This window comes from Protobothrops mucrosquamatus, unplaced genomic scaffold (genome assembly GCF_001527695.2).
Source record: "Protobothrops mucrosquamatus isolate PMUCROS unplaced genomic scaffold, P.Mucros_1.0 scaffold_205, whole genome shotgun sequence".
Lineage (NCBI taxonomy): Eukaryota > Metazoa > Chordata > Lepidosauria > Squamata > Viperidae > Protobothrops > Protobothrops mucrosquamatus.
In genome coordinates, this window is record NW_015386281.1 from 191,352 (window position 1) to 212,653 (window position 21,302).

At 38.1% G+C, this 21,302-nt stretch overlaps 1 long non-coding RNA gene across 1 annotated transcript; it reads right to left on the reverse strand.

Annotated features, from left to right (window-relative positions):
- Positions 1-6,755: 6,755 nt before the first annotated feature.
- LOC107296746 lies at positions 6,756-10,657 on the reverse strand. The gene is made up of 3 exons (XR_001549101.1): positions 10,605-10,657; positions 10,219-10,322; positions 6,756-6,773 (listed from the first exon to the last, which is right to left on the reverse strand). It is a non-coding gene; the product is annotated as an uncharacterized LOC107296746 (long non-coding RNA).
- Positions 10,658-21,302: the final 10,645 nt, after the last annotated feature.

A 21,302-nucleotide genomic window follows, 5' to 3' on the forward strand; every position in this document is an offset into this window, starting at 1 on the left:
CCACCCAGTAGGCTGCACCTACCCTGGTTGCCCCCCCCCGACGGCAACTGCAATGCTGATGCGGCCCTCAATGAAATTGAGTTTGACACCCCTGAGTTAGATAGAATATACTGCATTTAATTTCCACTAAGAGGATGTCTTTCACTCATCTTAGATTTCCATAAAAATATGGGATGAACTTTCAATTGAGGATCCTTTTTACAACATCTGATCAGATGAGGCCAACATATTCTCTGAGGTATCCTCTGTGCAGAATATTTTGCAAATGGTCTGAAGCCTTAAAGCTTATTTAGGCAGGTAACAATTAGCCTGCTTGATTGTTGCTTGCCCTTGTTCTTCTCATTTTTTTCTTTTTCTAAGTAAATTTGGAATAGGTTCTCCTGCTTAGGGGGGGCTGGACTAGAAGACCTCCAAGGTCCCTTCCAGCTCTATTCTATTAAAAAAAATTATATTTGCACCCTTCTTTTGCTTTAAGAGAGAATTTTTGCCACGATTTTTGTGTTGCCACGATTTTTGTGTTGAACCTTATGCCTTATGTTTTTAGAATAGTGATAAGGGTTTTTTTTGTCTTAAGTTCAAAGTTAACTGAGGTTTGGACAAAAAAATCTGAGCTTTCTTTTCACTTCTCCCCCCCCCCCCAAAGAATTGTGTGGATTGGAAGACTCTTAAAAGAAAAGCTTAGAATTCCTCAGTGGACAGATAAAGAGGAGACAGCAGATACAACCTGACTGCTTGCTGGTAATCATTTGTGACAAATGGGGCACTCTTGAAATAAGTTTCTACTAGTAGAGAAACAAGGGTGTGTGTTTTTCCAATCTGATTGGAATAATCCCTGATTATTCAAATGTTTAGAAAGCACTAGCTCAGTGAAAAATATAGGCCAATAAATCCCCAATATATATATATTTAATAATGTTGCATCAAGTTTGAAATTTGTGTGCATTATTTAATTGACAATTTTCTTCACTGAAACATAACATTAAGTCTCGGGAAATGACTGGTGGTGTTTTTTCATGGATGAACTGTGCAATCCTACCCCTTGCTTAAGACAGTCCTCTCCTCTATAAGTATGCATATATGGAATTACAGAATTAAAATTCTCCTGATGCCAAAGCCTGAAAAAAAAGGAACTGAGGCTAAAAGAAAGGATAATTCTCAGAAACAAAAGGTTACTATATTTAGAAGGACATGACTTACAACTTGGGTGACATGCATTTTTATGGTATCAAAAGAATAAAACCCATAGATTTTTCCAAAATCACCACATAAGAAATGCACTATATCTGTATGGGAAAAGATAAAACCTAAAATTTACACGAAAATCCCAGAATGGTTATCAACGATGGAAGCTTTCACACATCCAAATTTAGTTAAATTTGAATTTTTTTTAACATATAAGGATATTCTGAATACAGATGGGAAATTAAAATCTGAACAAGAGCTAGAAGACCAGGGCATTGACTTGGTGGCCCCGATTGCAAATGCAATCGAGGTATGTCAAAGATGTTAAAGCATTTGGCTTTTATAAAGACCAGACAGTGTTTGACCAGGTGTTGATTTCTGGTAAAATGATTAAAAAATTGTACAATTTTTTGTTGAATTTAAAAATGGAAGACGAACAAGTAAAAGAAACAATGATTATATGGACAAAAAACGTGGGTATAACGTAGAATTAGAGAAATGGCAAAATCTATGGGAAACAAACTATAAACTGACAATGGCTACTTCATATAAAGAAAACCTAAATAAAATGTTTTATAGATGGCATTTTCCACCTGTTAGATTAGCAAAAATGTTTAAAAATATGTCTAGCAAATGCTGGAAATGTAATCAGAATCCTGGTACATATTATCACTTGTGGTAGACTTCTGCAAAAGCAAAAAAATATTGGACTAAAATACATACGTGATTAGAAAAAATGTTAGGAAAACATGTAGATTTTAAATCTGAACTTTTTTTACTAGGCATAATGCCAGAAAAGCTTGATAAACAAAATGTATATTTAACATTACATGTATTAACTGCAGCGAGGATCATATTTGCACAGTACTGGAAAAATGAGACACCACCATCAGAGGAAGCAATAATTAAGAAAATATTGGACTGTGTGGAAATGGACAGACTTACATTGAGAATCAAAGGAAAAGAAGGCACAGTATACTTTCAAACATGGAACTTATTTTACCAATGGTTAGAAAAGTGGGATAGAGAGTAAGAACTTAATTTGTATGACTAGGCAAAATTAACCCAGACAACATGTTTATTAAGCACAGATAAATTGCAATCATAGAAAACCAATAAAAAATTTTTTTTTAAAAAGGAACTGAGGAATTTATTCATGATTTGGATCAAATTTAAATGAAGAATCAATTTTATTGAATAGAAAGCTAGACACACTGAAATAGTTTTATCACTTGATTTAATGTTAGCTGCGATTGCCTTGTTAAACAGGAGAGAGAAAATACCATTGTTAAGGGGTTTTTTTTGCAAAGAACTATAAATGTGATTGTTCTGTGTTTGGAATAACGTGCTCTTTTTCAAATCAGTCTTTTTTAGTAATGAATTATAAATACATAAACTACAATTAAGGTTATTTGTATATGAATTTCTAGTGTTATTGATCAACAACTTAGAGCTGTTGTGGGATCCCAGAAAAAAACATTTCGATCTGAAATTTTAAATGTTTTTTTTACCGTACCAATAAAGAATTGAAATGAGGTGCTCTCTGAGCTTGATTGTTTTCTTGCAGACATTTCATTACCCAAACTAGGTATCATTATCACATCATCTTTTTATTGTCCAATTTTATTTTATTCAAAAGATTAGAACATAAAATCTAAAAGAAAAAAATTAAACAGAGACAAAACCAAACTGGACAAAAATATTAAAAAAGTGAATTTAAAAAGTAAAAGATAAAAATAATATCTATAATATGTAACAGGTCAATTGGGTTGCAAATAGACGTACAAGCTTCTAAATTTTAGACCTGCTTTGCAAGAGGGGAGACTATTATTGTTACAATAGATTTGTCAGTGTTCAACTGGGGGGTGTATATGAAAGAAAAAATAGCTAACAGGTTAAACAACAGTGAGGTTAAAGCTCAAAGCATTATGTTAAGTCTGTTATTGTAACTTACTCATAGAATATCTACAGTTTCTTATTTACCACAAATCACCCTGATCATTATCTTTGAGTCCAGGGTCAAATACCTTTGATTGGTTCTTAATAATGAAACATTTCTTTAGGTTTTTAATTGGGAACTTTCCCAACAATTTGATCTCATTTCCAAAGTTCATAAGTGTCTGTTGTAAGTATCTCTGCAACAGAACGCTTCTGCTATATTCTCGCACCCCTTACAAAACTTCGAAATAACGGCAATGAATTATGCATATACACTATATTTTGAAAAACCAAGTTTTCGCAGCCCCTGGAATATCGTCTCGCACCCCCGAACCCCTGGTCTAGACCATCCTTCATCATATCTGTTGTCTCAAAATTTCTTATATTCATATTCCTTTCAATCTTTTCTGGCAGATCTATATTTTTCAAACCAAACATTTTCTTCTTCACATCTAACAGCAACAGATCAGATTCCAATTCCTCTGATTGCAAATTGAATCCAACTGTTATTTCCTGTTTTCGGATATCATCTTGAGGTTGCACAACTGTTTACTGTAACGCTTGTGGAATTTTAAATGTCTTGAGCTGAAAATTTAAAAATTAAATGGTATTGCCCCCAACTTAAACATCAGCCAGATTCAGATCTAATTTTAAACAGAAGTAATTTCAGAGACTTATTAGAGGGAGAAACCATTTTGATTTTCCAAGGCATTATTGTAATCTGTCATTATAAAATTCAATTGCTTATTATTCTAGCAGGTATGTTCATCTCAATATAGTGAAAGCAGTTTGAACAATTAAATTTCTCTAAAGCCATAGATTTCAGTATTGTGAGGACTCCCCTCAGTCAAGGAATTTCAGCTGGTGGGGTCTAGTAGAGCCTTTTCTGCTGTGGCCCATCCTTTTGGAGGAACTTGCTGTTGGAGGCGAGCTATGCCCTCACCCTTTTGGCCTTCTTCAAGAGCCTTAAAGTTTGCCTCTGCCAGTTGACTTGGGGCCCCAATGGAGGCATTCCATGCTGGAGGTGGCTGCTGGAGTGATAGAGGAGATTCCATCACCATACTATTGTATTCTTGGTGCACAGTTTCTTATCTGAGTCCTGTTATTTTTTGAACTTATAATATTGTAAGTCACTCAAAGTTGCTATGGAAAGGGAGATGAGTGGCATACAAATTTAATAAATAAATAAATTTCTGACAACTCTTTCGGATCTCATATCTCTAAATATATGTTCAACATTTTTGGCTTGGCTCATCTAGAAAGCCAGTCAGGATTAGCAGTTGGACGGTGGACCACCTGGGACTGGAGAATCATCCTAGAAGGCCATACCAAACCACTTTGATTCTCTGCCCATAAAAAAGTGGGTTTTTCATGGATATGCCAGAGAAGTCCCAAAGAATCCAGCCTGCCTTAAAAATGACTATTTTTAGTCTGACATTTAGATCCAAGATGCTAATACCGTAACTGTAAAAGAGTCAATTTGGTTTAGTGGCTAAAGGCAGCAAGCTAGAAACAAGACGGTGAATTCTAGTTCTACCTTAGGCAGGTGTTTTTTTTTAGGATTTACATGCAACAGGTATCCCTCTGCAAACAGAACTGCGTTATGAGGTCATGTTCAATTCAAATTAAGTTGCCTCATACGATCAACCACACTGGAGGCTGCACCTTGTTGAGCAGAATAATTAACACCAGTCTGGCGATTTTGAACATATTGGGTAATCCAGGCATCAACAATATTCCTTGCTGATATAGTCATATTTTTCAATCCCTGGTATTGTCGAAGAGACTGAACTCCTGCCAAAATTTGAAGTTGAATGGCAGTGTAAAGAATGTTTGGAAATTGTCTATTTGCATTTTGTCCTGGCTGGGTAGTCTTAAAAGCATAAGTCCATCCGATCCAATGGGAATTGTTAACAGTATCTCCAAATGCAGCAGCTGCTGCCATCTCATCTTTTCCTGTAAGTCTCTTTATATGTTCATTTAACTCTGTCCAGGGAAAATCTTCATATGCTCGAATTGCTTGATTAACAGTTACTATTCCAGTCAACATTCTGTTTCTTGTTTGTTCAACCACAGTCCCAAGTATCAATGAGATTTTAGCAACTTCTGTTTTAAGATTAGTAAACATATCTTCAAAGTTTTGTTCAATGGTCTGCTCATCCCAGAGGGCACGAAGGCAATGGAAACCCTCAATCACAGCATCTCGATCTACTTCAATATTCTGAGATCCTGCCTCTTGACGGATTTGCTTAAGAATTTTGTTCAGTCTAGCTGGAGTAATACTTCCCCCACTGGTTATTATTAATACAGCTGTGGTCAAATTTTCCAAGATTTTTTCTCTAAATCCGTTTCCCTGGGGTGACATTACCATAACCCGAGCCACTAGTTCAAAAGACCACGAAGGATTATCTTGAAGAATAGCTGTATTGTCAGTTCCATCAGCAAGGTTCACGTTAAGAAGCCCTCCAAACAACCATGGATGAATTTCCCCAGCTACAGGTGCAGGTTTAGCCGCTGCAGGTGCACCCTGAGGACAATTGTTTTGAGAGCGCACAGGATTGCTGGCATCAAAAACTTGTCCCATCCAACCATCAAATCGCTCAGCATTGAAAGCAAAATTGCCCTGAGCATTAGGCACAATCAGGGCTGCATCTGGACCAAATATGAATGAATTCTGTTCAAGTTGAATATCGTTTCTTAAGATGGCTGGGTCAACTGGTGCAGCAAATATCGATCTAACTAATTTTTCCAAATCCAAATCACTGAAACGAAATTCTGGAGCAATTTGAAGATGGGATCCAATGGTGCTCAAGCTGGCAATAGCAGCTATACGAGAACTGTTCTGAATCACTCTTTCCCTGTGGATTTTTTTTTCAATAACAACTGATAGAATCCCACAAGTCATGAAAGCACCAGCCTGAGTAACAACTTTAATCCACTGACTACATCTTATGGGAAGAAGTGCTGCTGCTCCTGATATATTAAACCGTTCCATTTTTGTGACTTAAATACCCCAGCAGCAAACTTTTAAAACATTTTATGTTTGTTTTCCCCACCCAGTCAGGGCAACATTTTCAAGGAAGTTCATGCCACACATTAATTACTTCTTGTCAAACACTGTCAAATGAAAAGGCAAATTCTGAAAATATATTTGCTATCCCCCAGTTTCAATGATTATATAAATAGCATTCTTTTAACACAGAATTTGGGTATGAGACTGGGTCAAAAACAAATTCCTTATTTGTAAAGTACAATAGCAAATGTAAAGACAAGCCAACTGCTAGACCAATTTCTGCTGCAAACCACTCCCGCTGTGCTTATTTTTGCATTTAAAAAGTTCTAGTGGGCTTTTCTCCAAGCAAGCTGTGACTGCAGTAACAGCTCAAGCCTATTTGGCATACAAGCTGCATTGCTGAAAATACACATTTGGTATCTGTTTTTCAGAGCATTTGTCATCCTATCCTTTTGACTGCTATCCATGCTTCCATCGTCTTCAAATGATCAGAGCAAGCCCTAAACTCCTTTGGAAGTTACAATAAAAACAGGTTTAAAAGGTGAGACAGATGATCAGACCAGGAAGAATAGTGGCAACACCTAGCCAGCTTCTTAGCTAAGTGCCAGCATGATGCCGAGAAGATTTGGGTTGAACATTGCTGGATGAGAGAAAAGGAAGAAAAGAGACAGGTCAGATTAGAAGGTGAAAACAACTTTTAAGCAGAAATGTCAACGATGAGAGAAGAGAAATAATTAATCATGTTCCAACTACAGACTTGATGACTATTCAGAGAAAAATGCAAAATTAATAGCCTCCCAATGGAGGACTAAAGCTGCCGGGCTTATAATATCTATGGCATATTAAATATTAAGGCACTTTTCAGGCACCAGAAGATCATATAGTACCATACTTAACTTCTATACCCTCTCCATTCCTCCCACACCAAAAAGAGGTTTTGCGATTTATCTTGGTTCTTATACTCTACTGGAGTTCTTATTTTGTGAAGTGAAAGTTCAGTCCCAAAATTCTATATTTCTGTTAATATCTTTTTCATGCCCATTCGATTTTAACCAAAGTCACACCACTGAGGTGCAAAAGAGAGGTATTGGCGTGCTCCGGTAATTCCAGGATCTGCAGTTATTAAAAATGGAGATGGAGACAGAAGAAGAGAAGAAAAAGTGGCTGGAATTCTGAACAGAAACCATTTCTCCCTGCTGCAATTTAGTTGCAGAACCTCCAACTTGCTTTGATTTTTTGTTGTTGTTATCGATTGATTTTAAAATGTAGCATTAGTACTTTAAAGCATACAATTTGCATTTATTTAATATCTCAAACTTAAATGACTCTGTACAAGATAATTTTCAAACATTTTAATTAGGGAAACAAAATAAGCATTTATTTATAAGTAAAATTAAATTATATGATTTCAAGCAGTTGAGAGTCAGCTTGGTATAGTGCAGGGGTAGGCAACCTTGGCTCTTTTATGACTCGTGGACTTCAACTCCCAGAATTCCTGAGCCAGCACGGCTGGCTCAGGAATTCTGGGAGTTGAAGTCCATGAGTCATAAAAGGGCCAAAGTTGCCTATCCCTGATATAGTGGTTAAGGCACCTTGTTAGAAAACAGGAGCCTGTAAGTTCTAGTTCTGCCTTAAGCACAGGCATGCCTTTTCTCTTAGGGCCAGTCCCTCTTTCTCAGCCCCCAAAAGCAGACAATGACAAACCACTTCTGAAATCTTGTCAAGAAAACTACAGGGATGTGTCCAGGTAGTTGCCAGGAGTCAATACTGACTCAAAAGCACAAAAAAACAAACAAAAAACAAGCAGTTACCAAATGCCAGCCAGCAGCTTTTGAAAGAAGACAGTTTCAAAATTAGTAGTAATTCCTAATCGATGCTGGATTCAAGATTTGTCCAAATTGGCAAAATGGCATATGAGAAAAAGAAATATATAACATTGATAGTATATTCTAGTCTCTGACATAAAAAAATTAAATATTGCTTTGGAAGCTTTCTATTTCCAAAAAAATAGGCTTACAATTTATATTGGATTCAGCCAAACATAAATGGAAAGGGGGGGGGAATCCTTGGTGCTCTCTGAGCTTGGTCGTTTTCTTGCAGAAATTTCATTATCCGAACTATTTAGATCATCAGTCCTAGTAAGGAATGAGGTTTGCTCCTGGATGCTCGGCTGTCTTTAGACGATCATGTGACGGCCGTGGCCAGGGGGGCTTTTCATCAGGCTCGCCTGATACGCCAGTTGCGCCCCTTTCTGGATCGGGACGCCCTACGCACGGTAACTCAAGCCATTTCCCGCCTGGACTATTGCAACGCTCTCTACATGAGGCTCCCCTTGAGGTGCACCTGGAGGCTCCAGCTAGTTCAGAATGCGGCCGCGCGGGGGATTTGGGGGGCCTCTAGATACTCCCATGTAACACCTCTCCTGCGCGAGCTGCACTGGCTGCCGGTGGCCTTCCGGGTGCGCTTCAAGGTGTTAGTAACAACTTTTAAAGCGCTCCATGGCAATGGACCTAGGTATTTGCAAGATCGCCTCCTACCAAATATCTCCCTTCGACCAGTCCGCTCCCACAGAGAGGGCCTCCTTAGGGTGCCGTTGGCCAGTCAATGCCGGCTGGCGACCCCCAGGGGGAGAGCCTTCTCTGTGGCAGCTCCTGCCCTCTGGAATGACCTACCCCCCAACCTACATACAACTACGGACCTGTGCCTCTTCCGCCGAGCCTTGAAAACCCATCTATTCCATGCGGCCGGCCTGGTGTAGTTTTGATTGGGCTTTGCTAGGGGTTTTATATGGGGTATTTTAGAGCAGGCTTTTTATTCAATATTTATTGTGATTTTTATTATTGCCTGTTCACCGCCCTGAGTCCCGTAAGGGAGATAGGGCAGTATATAAATTTAAATAATAAATAAATAAATATTGGCTTGTGTTGGTGGGAGTGGTCTTGGAGATTCTTTGGTTGGGCTGTTTACTGTTTGCTAGTTTGGCAGTTCCTTGATTGGGATATTATTTACTTCTTGACTGTTGGTCTGATATTAATTTTGGTGTTAGTATATGCTCATCTAGATGTTGATTGCTTGTCAGAAGCGTTTTGGTCTTTTTGTTCCTTTAGGGTGGTTGATTGTCTCTTTTGCACAGAATGTAAATGTTTATGTCTATATGCCTATTAATGGCCAATTTGTCAGAGTGGCAGGCTTCCAAGACTTCTTTTAACATTTTTGGACTTGATTTGGTCTAGAGTGGTCACAGTTTCTCAGTTGAAACTATGATGTAAGTCTCTTCATGTGTTGTGAGATTAAAGAGTTTTCATCATGACTTCTGACTGCTAGGAGGTGTTCATGGATGCATTCTGCTATTTTAGGTAATGAAACGTCTCTGCAAGAAAACAAGCAAGCTCAGAGAACACCAAGGACCCCTCATTTCAACCCTGATCTACAAATATTCTCCTTTATTGGTATAATTGGAAAGGGGCAGACAGATCCCGAATCACAAAAGTGGCTTGTCTACATGACTCAGATTGAACTGGGAGACTGATGAAGTATTTGACTGCTTGGAGCCCTACAGAAACAGCTACACTTTCCAGTTTTGTTTAAAATGTTAGCATGGAAAGAATAGGAAGAAATGTGGAGTCAAACCATTACCTTCTTATCTTCTCACTTATAAGAAATGTTCATCAAGAGTGTTTTAATTATAGTGCTTTACAAGAGACTTTTGCCTATAACGTATGGAGGACATAGAAAAATGGAATTTACTTGTTCATAGAACTCATATTACTGAAAAGTGCATTGGTTGTCAATTGATTTTTATGTGGAAGTCAATATGCTGGTTGTTAATTTTAAAAACCTTAATGTATCAGGGCCTAGGTTATCTGTGAGACTAGTTTCTCCTGATAATATCTGTCCAACCTGCAATATCTAGCAGAGTACTTATTCCCTCTATCAGAGACTGCCAACAAGAGACCATGGAAACATGTCTTAAATTATTGCCCTCCTCTGAAATATTATCTCCAGACATTCAAATGCCCCCCCCTCTCCTAATCAGAAGATGGGACTGTTTTTCCATGCTGGTGAATGGGAAGTACAAAGCTTACTTCAAATTAGATTCCAAGTCGAAATGAGCAGTTTTAACCAAGTGGACAATACTTTGAAGGTTGAAATCAATCCTCTGAATCACAACTAGTGGACAATGTCGTACCTAAAAGTGAAAAGAAGTAAAATATTTGTTCAGCACATAAAGAATTTCAGCACTACTATTTTCATTCCCCAGTCTCTCCAAAACTATTTGAAGCCTAGGTTCATCTTATCTCAGCAGATCCGCAAACGCTAAGCATTTGCTGAGATCAAAACAGGTACTTCCACAGAAGGACAGGACCAGCGTGAAAGCAAAGAGCTGAATCAGTTTATTTTGAGTTAGGTGTGATGCATTTGAAACACAGTACAATTATTTTTTCTTTGAAAAGTTTGTGAAGAGTCCCACCTTCCATATGCAGAAATGTCATCACATCATAGTTCTTCGAGCATAGGTTTTAGACCTTTCAAAGGAAAAAAGGTGGTGTTGTTTTTTCAACATATTCTGTCAAGAACACAGCAGGATTATTATTTTTTTTTTACAAAAGCAAATACCTGTAAACATGATGGGTGTAGATGGGATGTTTAGGTTAGTGCAAGACGTTTACTTCTATTCCATACAGAGGGAGGGACTTTCTGGTACACCAGCATCTACGGCTTTGGTCATAGTAACAAATAATTCTCTTATCCCAATTCTCACAAGAGTAACAAAATAAAAATTGTACCTCATCCCTCCAATTTGTTTTATAAGCATTTTGAAATGCATTTATAAGCATTCCCCCCCCCCCCCCCAATCTGGGCAGTAGAATCTTCTGGTTTTAAAGTTGTCTTTCCTCCCATTTTAGCTTTTTCTGCATGTCTAGAGCAGATATTCTAAACAATGCTTATGAAAGAGTCCAGGAACAGTTCCACGAGCAACACTGTGAAAAAAGACCAACTTTACTCCTATTTCAAATAAGCTAAAATAGAGTTTTTCAAAATGACTTAACTTTCCAAACCAGACAATGTTATTTGATTGCAGAGTTCGTTCCAATCTAGGATAAGCCTTGCATGATGGTGATAAGAGTTAGTTAAAAAAAAAACTTGCACTAACCTTTAGACATTTTCTTTCTTTCTTTCTTTCTTTTATAATATGAAATACAAAAAATACAAAAACAAATATTAGGAAAGATAGAGGAGGGAAAGGGGAAGGGAAGAATTCAGAAAAGAAGGGAAAAAGAAAAGGCATTGACTTCCAACTCCTTTTGGTGCAGTAAAATACTGTAAGATAGTAATATCAAACCTCAACTTTGTAACTTTACATAGTAGTGTTGGATTAGTCTTCATCCTGATTCATCCAAGTCAGGAATAAATAAGCAACTTGGCGACTGCTTTGGGAAGATGGTTACAGTTTATTGAAGAAGCAGAAAGATGGTTCTTGCAGGAAAGACCAGAGGAGAGAAGGGCTGAGCACATGGGTAGTAGGTTTTTATACCCTCTAGCCTTTTGTTTGGAATAGTTTCCTGTTCCTGTGGCATGAACTTTGAGGCTATTTCCTGTGAAACATATTCTGACCTGAGTTTAGGTGTGCCTCTTTGGCCTTTGTGAGTTAATCCTATCATGTCCTGTCTCAGGTAGGGTATGCAGATTTTAGGGGTCTGTCTTCTTGATCTCCTAGCTGGGGCCTTTCTGATGGTTTACATTTGCATTTGTATAGCGCTGGCTTCTGCTTGGGACAGAGACTTGGGGGCAAAGTTGGTTTCTGCTTTTTAAAATACTTTTGAGGAAATATATTTTTCTGCCCTTTTAATATTTCCTTCTCTGGGGAGCTGACTTCCCACAGTAGTATAGACAAGCCATTTCTAAAACCTTAGACATTTTCAAGTTATACTTCACCTAAACAGATTAATGTTACAACCCTGGTTTTCCCAACAATCTATATTTGAAACTTATTTTACAATAAATCTTAAGTTTGCAAGTCTCAGAAAATAAAAAGGCAGATCTAATTATAGCAATTATATTTTATGCAGTATTTCTCCATACTTCACCAAGTAACTCCTATTAATGTCATATCTAAGTAGATTTATTTATTTCATCAGTATTATTTTTTGTAAGGATTTTTACAGCCTTTTATGACTTTTTGATGTGTTTTTGTTGTGAGCTGCCCAGGATTACGATATATGAGATGGGCAGTCACAGAAGTCTTATTAATAAATAGGCTTTTACAACAGCATACATGATGGCAAGTTATAAAAGCTTATGGGGCTGATTATCAATACATATGTAAATGTCATCGCTTATTCCAAAAGCTCATTATCGTATTGCTACAACTTTATGTAACATAGCAAGATTAACTGAAATCCAGGTAAACGGCTGTTAGACAAAAAAAGAACTCCATTAGCAAGCATCATAGTAAGATGGGAAGACAGCAAATTTAGGGTGGGGATTTTGTTTGTTTGGGAGTGGTTATTGCTGGTCTGTTCCTTTCAGAAAACTTGAGAAAAGCATATCACATTTTAGTGATTTACCCAAGAGCCCCAAATGCCCTATTATTATTTAAATGTCCATCATTAAACAGAGGTTTCAGAAAAAATATAGGCAAGTTAAAGATAAAGGAAACAGGTGCAAAGCTCAAGTGATAAGAGGATGGGAGAGGGGGTAGGCTTCCCACTGGCTTTGCAGGATTTCTGATATCAACCTCCACCCATAAATAGATATTTATTTAAGTGCACTATCAAGTGTACCAAGTAATTAATTGCTACCATTTTTCTCTGAGCATATTCTATCAGGCAGTAAGAAAAAAAAATACAGATTAGCTCTCCGGCTAATTTATTGTCTGAAAGTATAAAAACCATCCTTCTAACTTGCAGCAGTAATAGCTCATGTCCATTTTATGCAAGCCAGCTCTCTGAGGAGTATTATACTAGGGAAGAAAATATTTGTCTTCCTTTTCATGTTTAAATAGACTTTTCCTGTTTTAAATCGCCATTTCTGAGTCGAGGATTGTAATAACAGCTTTGTTTCAGTTTTGAAGCCAAATTACCCTAAGTCAAATAACTGCATTTTCTGGGGTTTTTTTTGTTTCGGAAAAGTCCTAGGGAAGAATTTTATTATATCACAACGACCCAACTATTCCATCCTAAAAGGAAGAGCAAACTGAGTTAAGAGTTCGATATTTCCAGGAGTCTTCTCTCACAAACAGACCCCCTTATCTGGGGCTTGGTAAATCCTGGCTTCAATTTCTCCCTGAAGTTATGGGTCTATTCTCAGTGTTTCTCAACCTTGACAATTTTAAGGCATGTGGACTTCAACTCCCAGAATTCCACAGTCAGCAATGCTGGCTGTGGAATTCTGGGAGTTGAAGTCCACATGCCTTAAAATTGTCAAGGTTGAGAAACACTGATCTATTCCTTTGGAAACTATTATTTCCTCTCCCCGTCGAAGGCAGGGAGAAAAGAGGAGAGTCCCGAGATGCAGAAAGGCGGCGACCCACATTGATCGCCACTCCCACCTCTCGTTTGGGCCCTCCTCGGTCTTTTTTCCAGCCGATTCCGGAGCAGCGGCGTCGGCTCTTCTGCAACACCCCTGCAGAGCAGGCTAGACTCTCCAGAGACGGCAAGGAACGGCCTCGGCCTGACGCGCGGCCCACGTGACGCACTTTTTTTGCCGCGGAGCAGAAGCCGGTCCGGAAGCTTCTTACGGTTTCCGCCCCAGCCCTCCTCGTCCCGCCCCCTTGGCAAATTGAGTTCTTCCTGCGGGGGCGGGGCTTATCCGATGCTGGAGGTGACGGCGAAATGGCTGGTTGCTTTTTTTGAAAAAAAAAAAATGGCGGCCCGGAGTGTGGTGCGGGCCTCCCCTGCCTTCTCTGAACGCTTCTGAAGAGATTTTTTTTCTTTTTTCTTTTTTGCTAGAATATTTTAAAATTTATGTATTTATTAAATACATAACCTAAAGGCGACTCTTACATCCAAGTAAAAGCAACCAGATAAAACAACATATTAAAACAATACATATCATTTAAAATTCACTTAAAGTTAACAAAATTGGCAAGGAAGGGAGCGAGATACGCAGGAGGTAGAGGTGGGGCCTTGAGTCCGTTTTATATTCTGTCCTGGGATCTTTTTTTCTGAAAAGATGGTTTTCTTTTTCAACTTTTTAGCCCGGATGATGTATTAATGCCAGTGTCTTGATAGCATCTCATGACTAATTTTCTTCACCGTGATTTGGTCTAGTTCAGGGGTAGGCAACCTCGGCTCTTTTATGACTCATGGACTTCAACTCCCAGAATTCCTGAGTCAGCTGACTCAGGAATTCTGGGAGTTGAAGTCCATGAGTCATAAAAGAGCCGAGGTTGTCTACCCCTGGTCTAGTTAGTCAACGTACCAGGCTGGAAACCCGGAGATGATGAAGCTTTAGTCCTGCCTCAAGCATGAAAGCCAGCTGGGTGACTTTGGGCCAATCATTCTCTCAGCCTAGCCCACCTCACAAGGTTGTTGAGATGGGGAAAAGGAGTATCACACCATGAGTTATTTGTAAAAAATAATAAAGTGGGACATAAATAAATATCCTTTGATTTGTCTTCCAAGAATTACTTCTCTGGACAGTAGCATTCATAGCGCACTCTCTTTTCAACTTGATAGAACTTCTTCTACATGAAATTACATAAGTGTTTATCACTTAACACTACTGTTTCTGGCATGAGCTAGTTTCTAGGGCTGGATCCTGAGGCCAGATGCCAAGTGAAAGAGGCCATCTTGTGAAAATCCAGCAGGTTCATACATTATCCCACTAAATCTAATCACCCAAAAGTTTCTAGATCAGTGTTTCTCAACCTTGACAATTTTAAGGCATGTGGACTTCAACTCCCAGAATTCCACAGCCAGCAATGCTGGCTGTGGAATCCTGGGAGTTGAAGTCCACATGCCTTAAAATTGTCAAGGTTGAGAAACACTGTTCTAGATGAAGTATATAGAACTTTCCTTTTCTAAGGTTATTGACAAACATAACAGAATAACAGTTGGAAAGGACCTTGGAGGTCTTCTAGTCCAACCCCCTGCTTAGTCTAATCTCTCTTGCTTCTCGGATTCATCAGCTCTTCAGTAGTAGCTCTTACCTAGTGCTCTTCAAGTATATCAATACTGGAGGGCTGCAGGTCCCTCACTCCAGTCATTCTGTAACTAAGCTTCCATAATATAATCAAAATACTTACACATCAGTGTCCCATTTACTGGGATACTTCATCTGTATCCCCCCTTATTCCTTGCTGGATTACAAATCTCTTGTCCATGCTGTTCCAAATATTGAGAATAATGACCAATTTTGTAATTAATCTAGTAGGACTGACAGGCAAAATAAATTACACACACACATACGTACATACATACATACATACACAATTGCAATTTATCAGATTTATTCTGGATTGCTTATATATTGAACAATTCCTGCATCAACTTTGTTTGAAAGACATACGTATTCTGTTGTTTGAAAGACAAATATTTTGCAGAATTCAGCCACGACAGAATTATATAGTATGCTTTTGTACAAATTACGGCCCTCCCTATAGAGAAGATTTTTGGGATTAATATTCACAACATGTGTTTTATCTTACAATTTGTAGTTTTCTTTTCCAAGCATTGTGGACAATAATGATGAAATTATTTTGTTACCACACAATGACAAGGAATATTCTATGCTTCTTAACAACAGAATAAGAGTTCTGCCAGAGAAGACATAGGGAAGGAAGGCTATTGTTGATAATTTCTTTGGAAATGAAGAACTATGTAACTTTAAGAATAGATTCTTTCTTCTATTCTTAAGAAACAGAATGCACTACCAAGGTCATTTTTTTTAGAATAGTACCACCTTAAAATTGCAGAATGTCTATATATAATGTGAATGGTACATTGTATACTATTTTGATTAAAGTGTTAAGACCCATGAAGTACTTCACTACTTACATAATAATTACTTCTTTCATAGAGGTCTTGACATTCAAAATAAAAGTAGGAATAATATATGTGGTAAGTTAACCTTCATTTTTTGTAATATCCTTCAGCTAAATCCAATGAAATACAAAAGTTACTTTTTAAATGAAAATTATAAACTTTTATTTGTATTTAACATAAAAGCATTCGTCTATAGTGGCTGGTGCCATTGGAAGTCATACAGCCAAGAAGCCATGGCCAATGATAAAAGAATTACCCTCCAATTTTATTCCCATCTTACCTAGCAACATCATTAATAATTGTCAAGTGCAGCAATAACATTCCTTAAGCTACCTGAGAAAAATCTCCACTTTGCTTCAATAATTTTACATTCTCTATTAGATTCTCTATTAAGGATTCTCTGTTAGGGGGAAATGAGTTTTTTTTAATCATTATTTTTAGCCCTTCCTGTCTTCTAATTAGGCCATTGTGGAAAGCCAGGTTGTAGAGTATTTTGATTAAAATTAGGGCTGCATCAAAAATGTCTATTCTGATGGGAAATTCCCCCTCCTCATCCCACTCATAGGTACCATCTCCTGAACAAGTGGATGACTTATTCTCTTCTTGGTCTTCTGGCATGTGGATTCATTACATTCCTGCTTGATGTTGATATATAGCACTGGATGATTGCTTCCTGATCTTTCCTTCATCTCTGTGTGAAAACCCAAGCCAAAGCAGCCTTAGAGGGAAGGAGTTTCCAAGTCTCAGTCATGGACGGGTAACACTTGTTACCATGAGAAGGAAACTGAAATTTTAAAAATGAGAAATGATAATGTTCATCAATTTCCCTGTACCTATGGAAATCTGACTTTGTCAGAAAAAGCAAACAGAAACCCCATTAGGTCATTCCCTTACTAGAAAATAATAGCATTTTCTACTATAGTTTCACATCCATTGTCATGGCGATATAAAGCCTGTTCTCACTGCTATTATAGTGGCCCAATGAAGGTTGGATGATATAAATAATTATAAGTTACTTAAAGTGAGAAAAAGCTTCTTTTAGAAGAAAATCACTAAGCTAGGGAGTTCATTTTTGTTCTGGAATTCTACTATTCTCTATTCAGAAAGGATCTCTGATTCTACACCCTTTGTTTCTGCTGGGTACACTTGATCAACTTTATCTTCTCACAAAATACGAAAGATAGGACCCTAAAGGAAGACTCTGTGTATGTGTGTTTTTCCACCCCTTCTTTGTATTTGCATTTCACTTTTAATAAATAAAAGGTATCCCTCATCTCTGTTGCAGATTTACTCTTTGCAGTTAAGAACATAGTTCTTCACCAAGCAAACACAATCTCCTTCAATTATTCTGCACTTTAACTTCTTACCATGTATCTCGGCAGTAAAGAAACAGATGTTCTCCAAAGTAGCTTTACCCTTTCCTGCCCCTTGAATCCTCCAGTAAAATAAAATCCATGCTACATCTCTTAGTGTACCAGAGTGTAGCCTTAGTAAAAATTTTCTAAGTAGGGAGCAGCTGGTTCTTGAACAGGAATCAAAACTAAAACTAGTTATAGCAGCATCAAAGTAATTAGCTAGGCCAAACTACAACTATTTACATTGGATATGTAATATTCTAGCTCAGGGGTAGGCAACTTTGGCTTTTTTATGACTCGTGGACTTCAACTCCCAGAATTCCTGAGCCAGCCATGCTGAGGGGAAAGGGAGAGGTTTCCAAGCTGAGCCATCCCGGCTCAGGAATTCTGGGAGTTGAAGTCCATGAGTCATAAAAGAGCCAAGGTTGCCTACCCCTGTTCTAGTTCATTGACCACAGCAAAGCATTTTGCTGCTCTTTTGAGTCTGCAATTGGTGAATATTTTCAACAAGGACATATTGGCCAAGCCTTTTCTTCCTCTGTTGCTCCTCTTCCTTTTGGGACTTTTTCATGGAAAGAAGTTAACATTGCCCTTCATCTGTATCTTTGAAAGGAGAAAGCACCTTGTTGCCTAAAACTGTATATGGGGTGGTACCTGAACAAGAGGGTAGGATTAACTTTGAGGTTTAACATCTCACCCTTGGCTGAATTAGAGAGAAATTAAGAAAAATCAAGTGACTCTCATTTCACCTCCTCTCCATGACAAGAAAGAGCAAAGTAGAATGTTCTTCACTGGGTGAAAAATGGAAGTTTTGCAGAAAGCTGAAAATTATGTCATTCACAAAGCAGATGAGCAACAGTCAAATGATATTAAAATCATCCAATTCTTGCCCTCCCCCCACTAGAGGGAACTGACATTTGTAAGCATTTTCATGGGACTCTGTGCTTGAGCATAAGACTTGCTTCTTTTTATGATTGTTGTCACTTCCCAGGACTTAATCTTTATTGATTGGGAGATAAGTCACAGAAGTTTAGAGATGTTAGACTGATCCATTCTTATTTCATTTTAATGATTTATGGATATGTGGGGTTAGAGTGCTCTCTGAGCTTGGTTGTTTTTGTTGCAGACTTTTCATTACCCAACTAGGTAACATCATCAATGCTAGAAGGGAATGGTGTTTGCTCTCTGTTTATATAGAAGTGGACTGCCCTGTCAGTGTTGGTAGGAATGATCTTGCTGATTCCTCTATTAGGCTGGGGCTTACTGTTACTATTAACCTTGAGCTACAAATTTTCTGTTCTATTGGCACTTATGGATATTTTCCCACTACTGATAGTTGGCAGTGTTTGGAGGGGGAGGGCAGCACAGCAAGAATGTTAAACCAATTGGTTTATTTAATATGTCCTGCAGGTATCTGATCAGGAGAGCTGTGAATTACTACAGATGCAAGAGAAGCAAGCTGGGGATCAGCAATGGCAACAGCAAATATCACTCCAGTGTTTTCTGCTGACTCATGGATGGTTGGACAGCATTTAAACTTAGCAGTAGGAAAAGGCCCAGAAAATGACTAAGGGACATTACTGTAATAGGAAATATAAATAAAGGAGGTGATTGACTGGTACAGATTAAGGAACACTGCTCCCCCATAGATCAACCCATATTGAGATTTTGAGATACCTACTATGGCACAAACACGTCCTGGCAACATTTTGTGTGTATGTGTGTGTTGTAGTTCCATTACATTGCTTAGTCTCCTCTCAGACTATAAGACACAGGTTTAAGACATTCTTTGTTTCTTTGAAGAAGATAATTAAGATCCTTTTACTTAGTTCATACCATCTGCTTATCAGGAAGAAACAATCCGTGTGCTTATGTGACCTTCCCAAAGTAGAAGATTCTACCCAATATTTATAATGGTGTCTGTAAAAATTTTGTTGGAATTTTTAAGGAAAGTACTCAGTTTAGGGGAACGTCAGAAAAAATGGGCTTTATGGTAGTTGTTTTACACAACCCAAAGTATGATAAATAAAGTGTCTACTGAAATTTTGGCTTGGCAATAAAGCTAATAGCAAATACCCAATTATCTGAAGATGGAATTATTAGATGCTTATTTAATTTGTAAACTTAACTTTAACTTTGTTTCTGTCTGAACATTGACTATTGTTTGCTGTTTAAATATTTTATTTGCAATGACTAATAGTTTCTTCAGAATAAACAATACCAACTGGCTAGTACCACAATTAATAGCTGAACAGTATAAGATAGCATTTCTCCAGGATTTATAGAAATATTTCTTTTTATTTACATTTCAGAAATTCCTGAAGCAGAAGAACTGAATAGTAGTGCCGCAAATGCTGTTTTGTTAATGAAGCACCTGTTTGTGTTTTTCCCTTTTCACATTTTAAGAAGGTTGCATTTTATTTGCATATGTTTCTCATCTATCAATGCATCAGTAAGTTTCCCATTGACATCTGAAAAAGGCAAATGAATGAAAACCCTATTATACATTTTTTCCTTTTAAAGCACATTACTGGCTGTTCCATTACATTAAAAAAACTCTCTCACATATAGACAATAGAATAAATGCTGATTTCAGCAGATGGTAACTCACAGTTGTCTACTCTGGAATGTATTTATTAAGCGTTTGGCATGTACCATTTCAAGTGTCCTCCATATGTAGTCAGAATTAACATTTATTATTGAAAACCCTCATATGGAAGCCTTTAACTAGGATTTTTGTCATCTTGATCATATAGGACAGCAAAGGTAGTTTGAGGCATTTATCATCCCCACCACTTCTTTCTCACATTATCTGGGTATGAGCAGTTTATTTGATAATTCAATGTTTATATAAACACTGGATCCACATGTAAAAGACTGGAATCCTGCAAAGCAATCAGCCAGTTCACAGAATCCAAGTGAGTTGAGCAGATCTCGGTTGATTTCAGTATAGACTTAAGTGATATGAAGTAAAATGAATGCAGGGGGAAAGTAGCAAGTCCTGGTGGGTAACAATAATATAGCAATCTCATAAGAAACAACTTGGTCTTTTCGGTTGACCTTTGATATGGAATCTAGTAATCTCTTTTTTTCTTAGTTTTTCTATGAGAATTTATTATAGTGGCTTTTTTGGAAAAATTGATCTCTTGCTGCAAATCCAAGGGATGGGCTTATATGCCATAGAGCAGTGGTTCTCAACCTGTGGGTTGGGATCCCATTTGGGGTCGATCGACCATTTCACGGGGGTCGCCAAGAAAGGCTGTCCGCCATTTTTTTTGTCCGCCATTTTTTCCCCCTTTTCTGGCAGGTGCCTTACCTTCCTTGGGCTGGGCCAGCTGGTGGTCGGCCTGCTCTGTCTCTGCCGCTTGCCAGCTACGCCTCGGCCGGCGCAGGGGGCGGAACCACGCATGCGCGGCGCTCCCGGGCAGGGAAAGTCCTCGACTTACGACCAGGTGGGTAGTCCTCGACTTACGACCGGTTTAGTCCTCGACTTACGACCGGTTTAGTCCTCGACTTACGACCGGTTTAGTCCTCGACTTACGACCGGTTGGGGTCGCGGCATTAAAAAGGTTGAGAACCACTGCCATAGAGTATTTTCTTTTTTTTTATCCCATCCCCCCACCCCCCCGGACTTCCCAAACCAACCTAGGCTGATATTCAAATACAAGTAAACAAATATTAATATCTCTAACTCCAAAGTCTAAACTTAAACAATCCATCTCCTCCATATTAATAAAAATTATTCATTTAGTTAGTTCTTCAAATATCCAAAATCTTTACCATTTCAGCAAGATAGTTTAACACCATCCCTTACTTATACAAAAA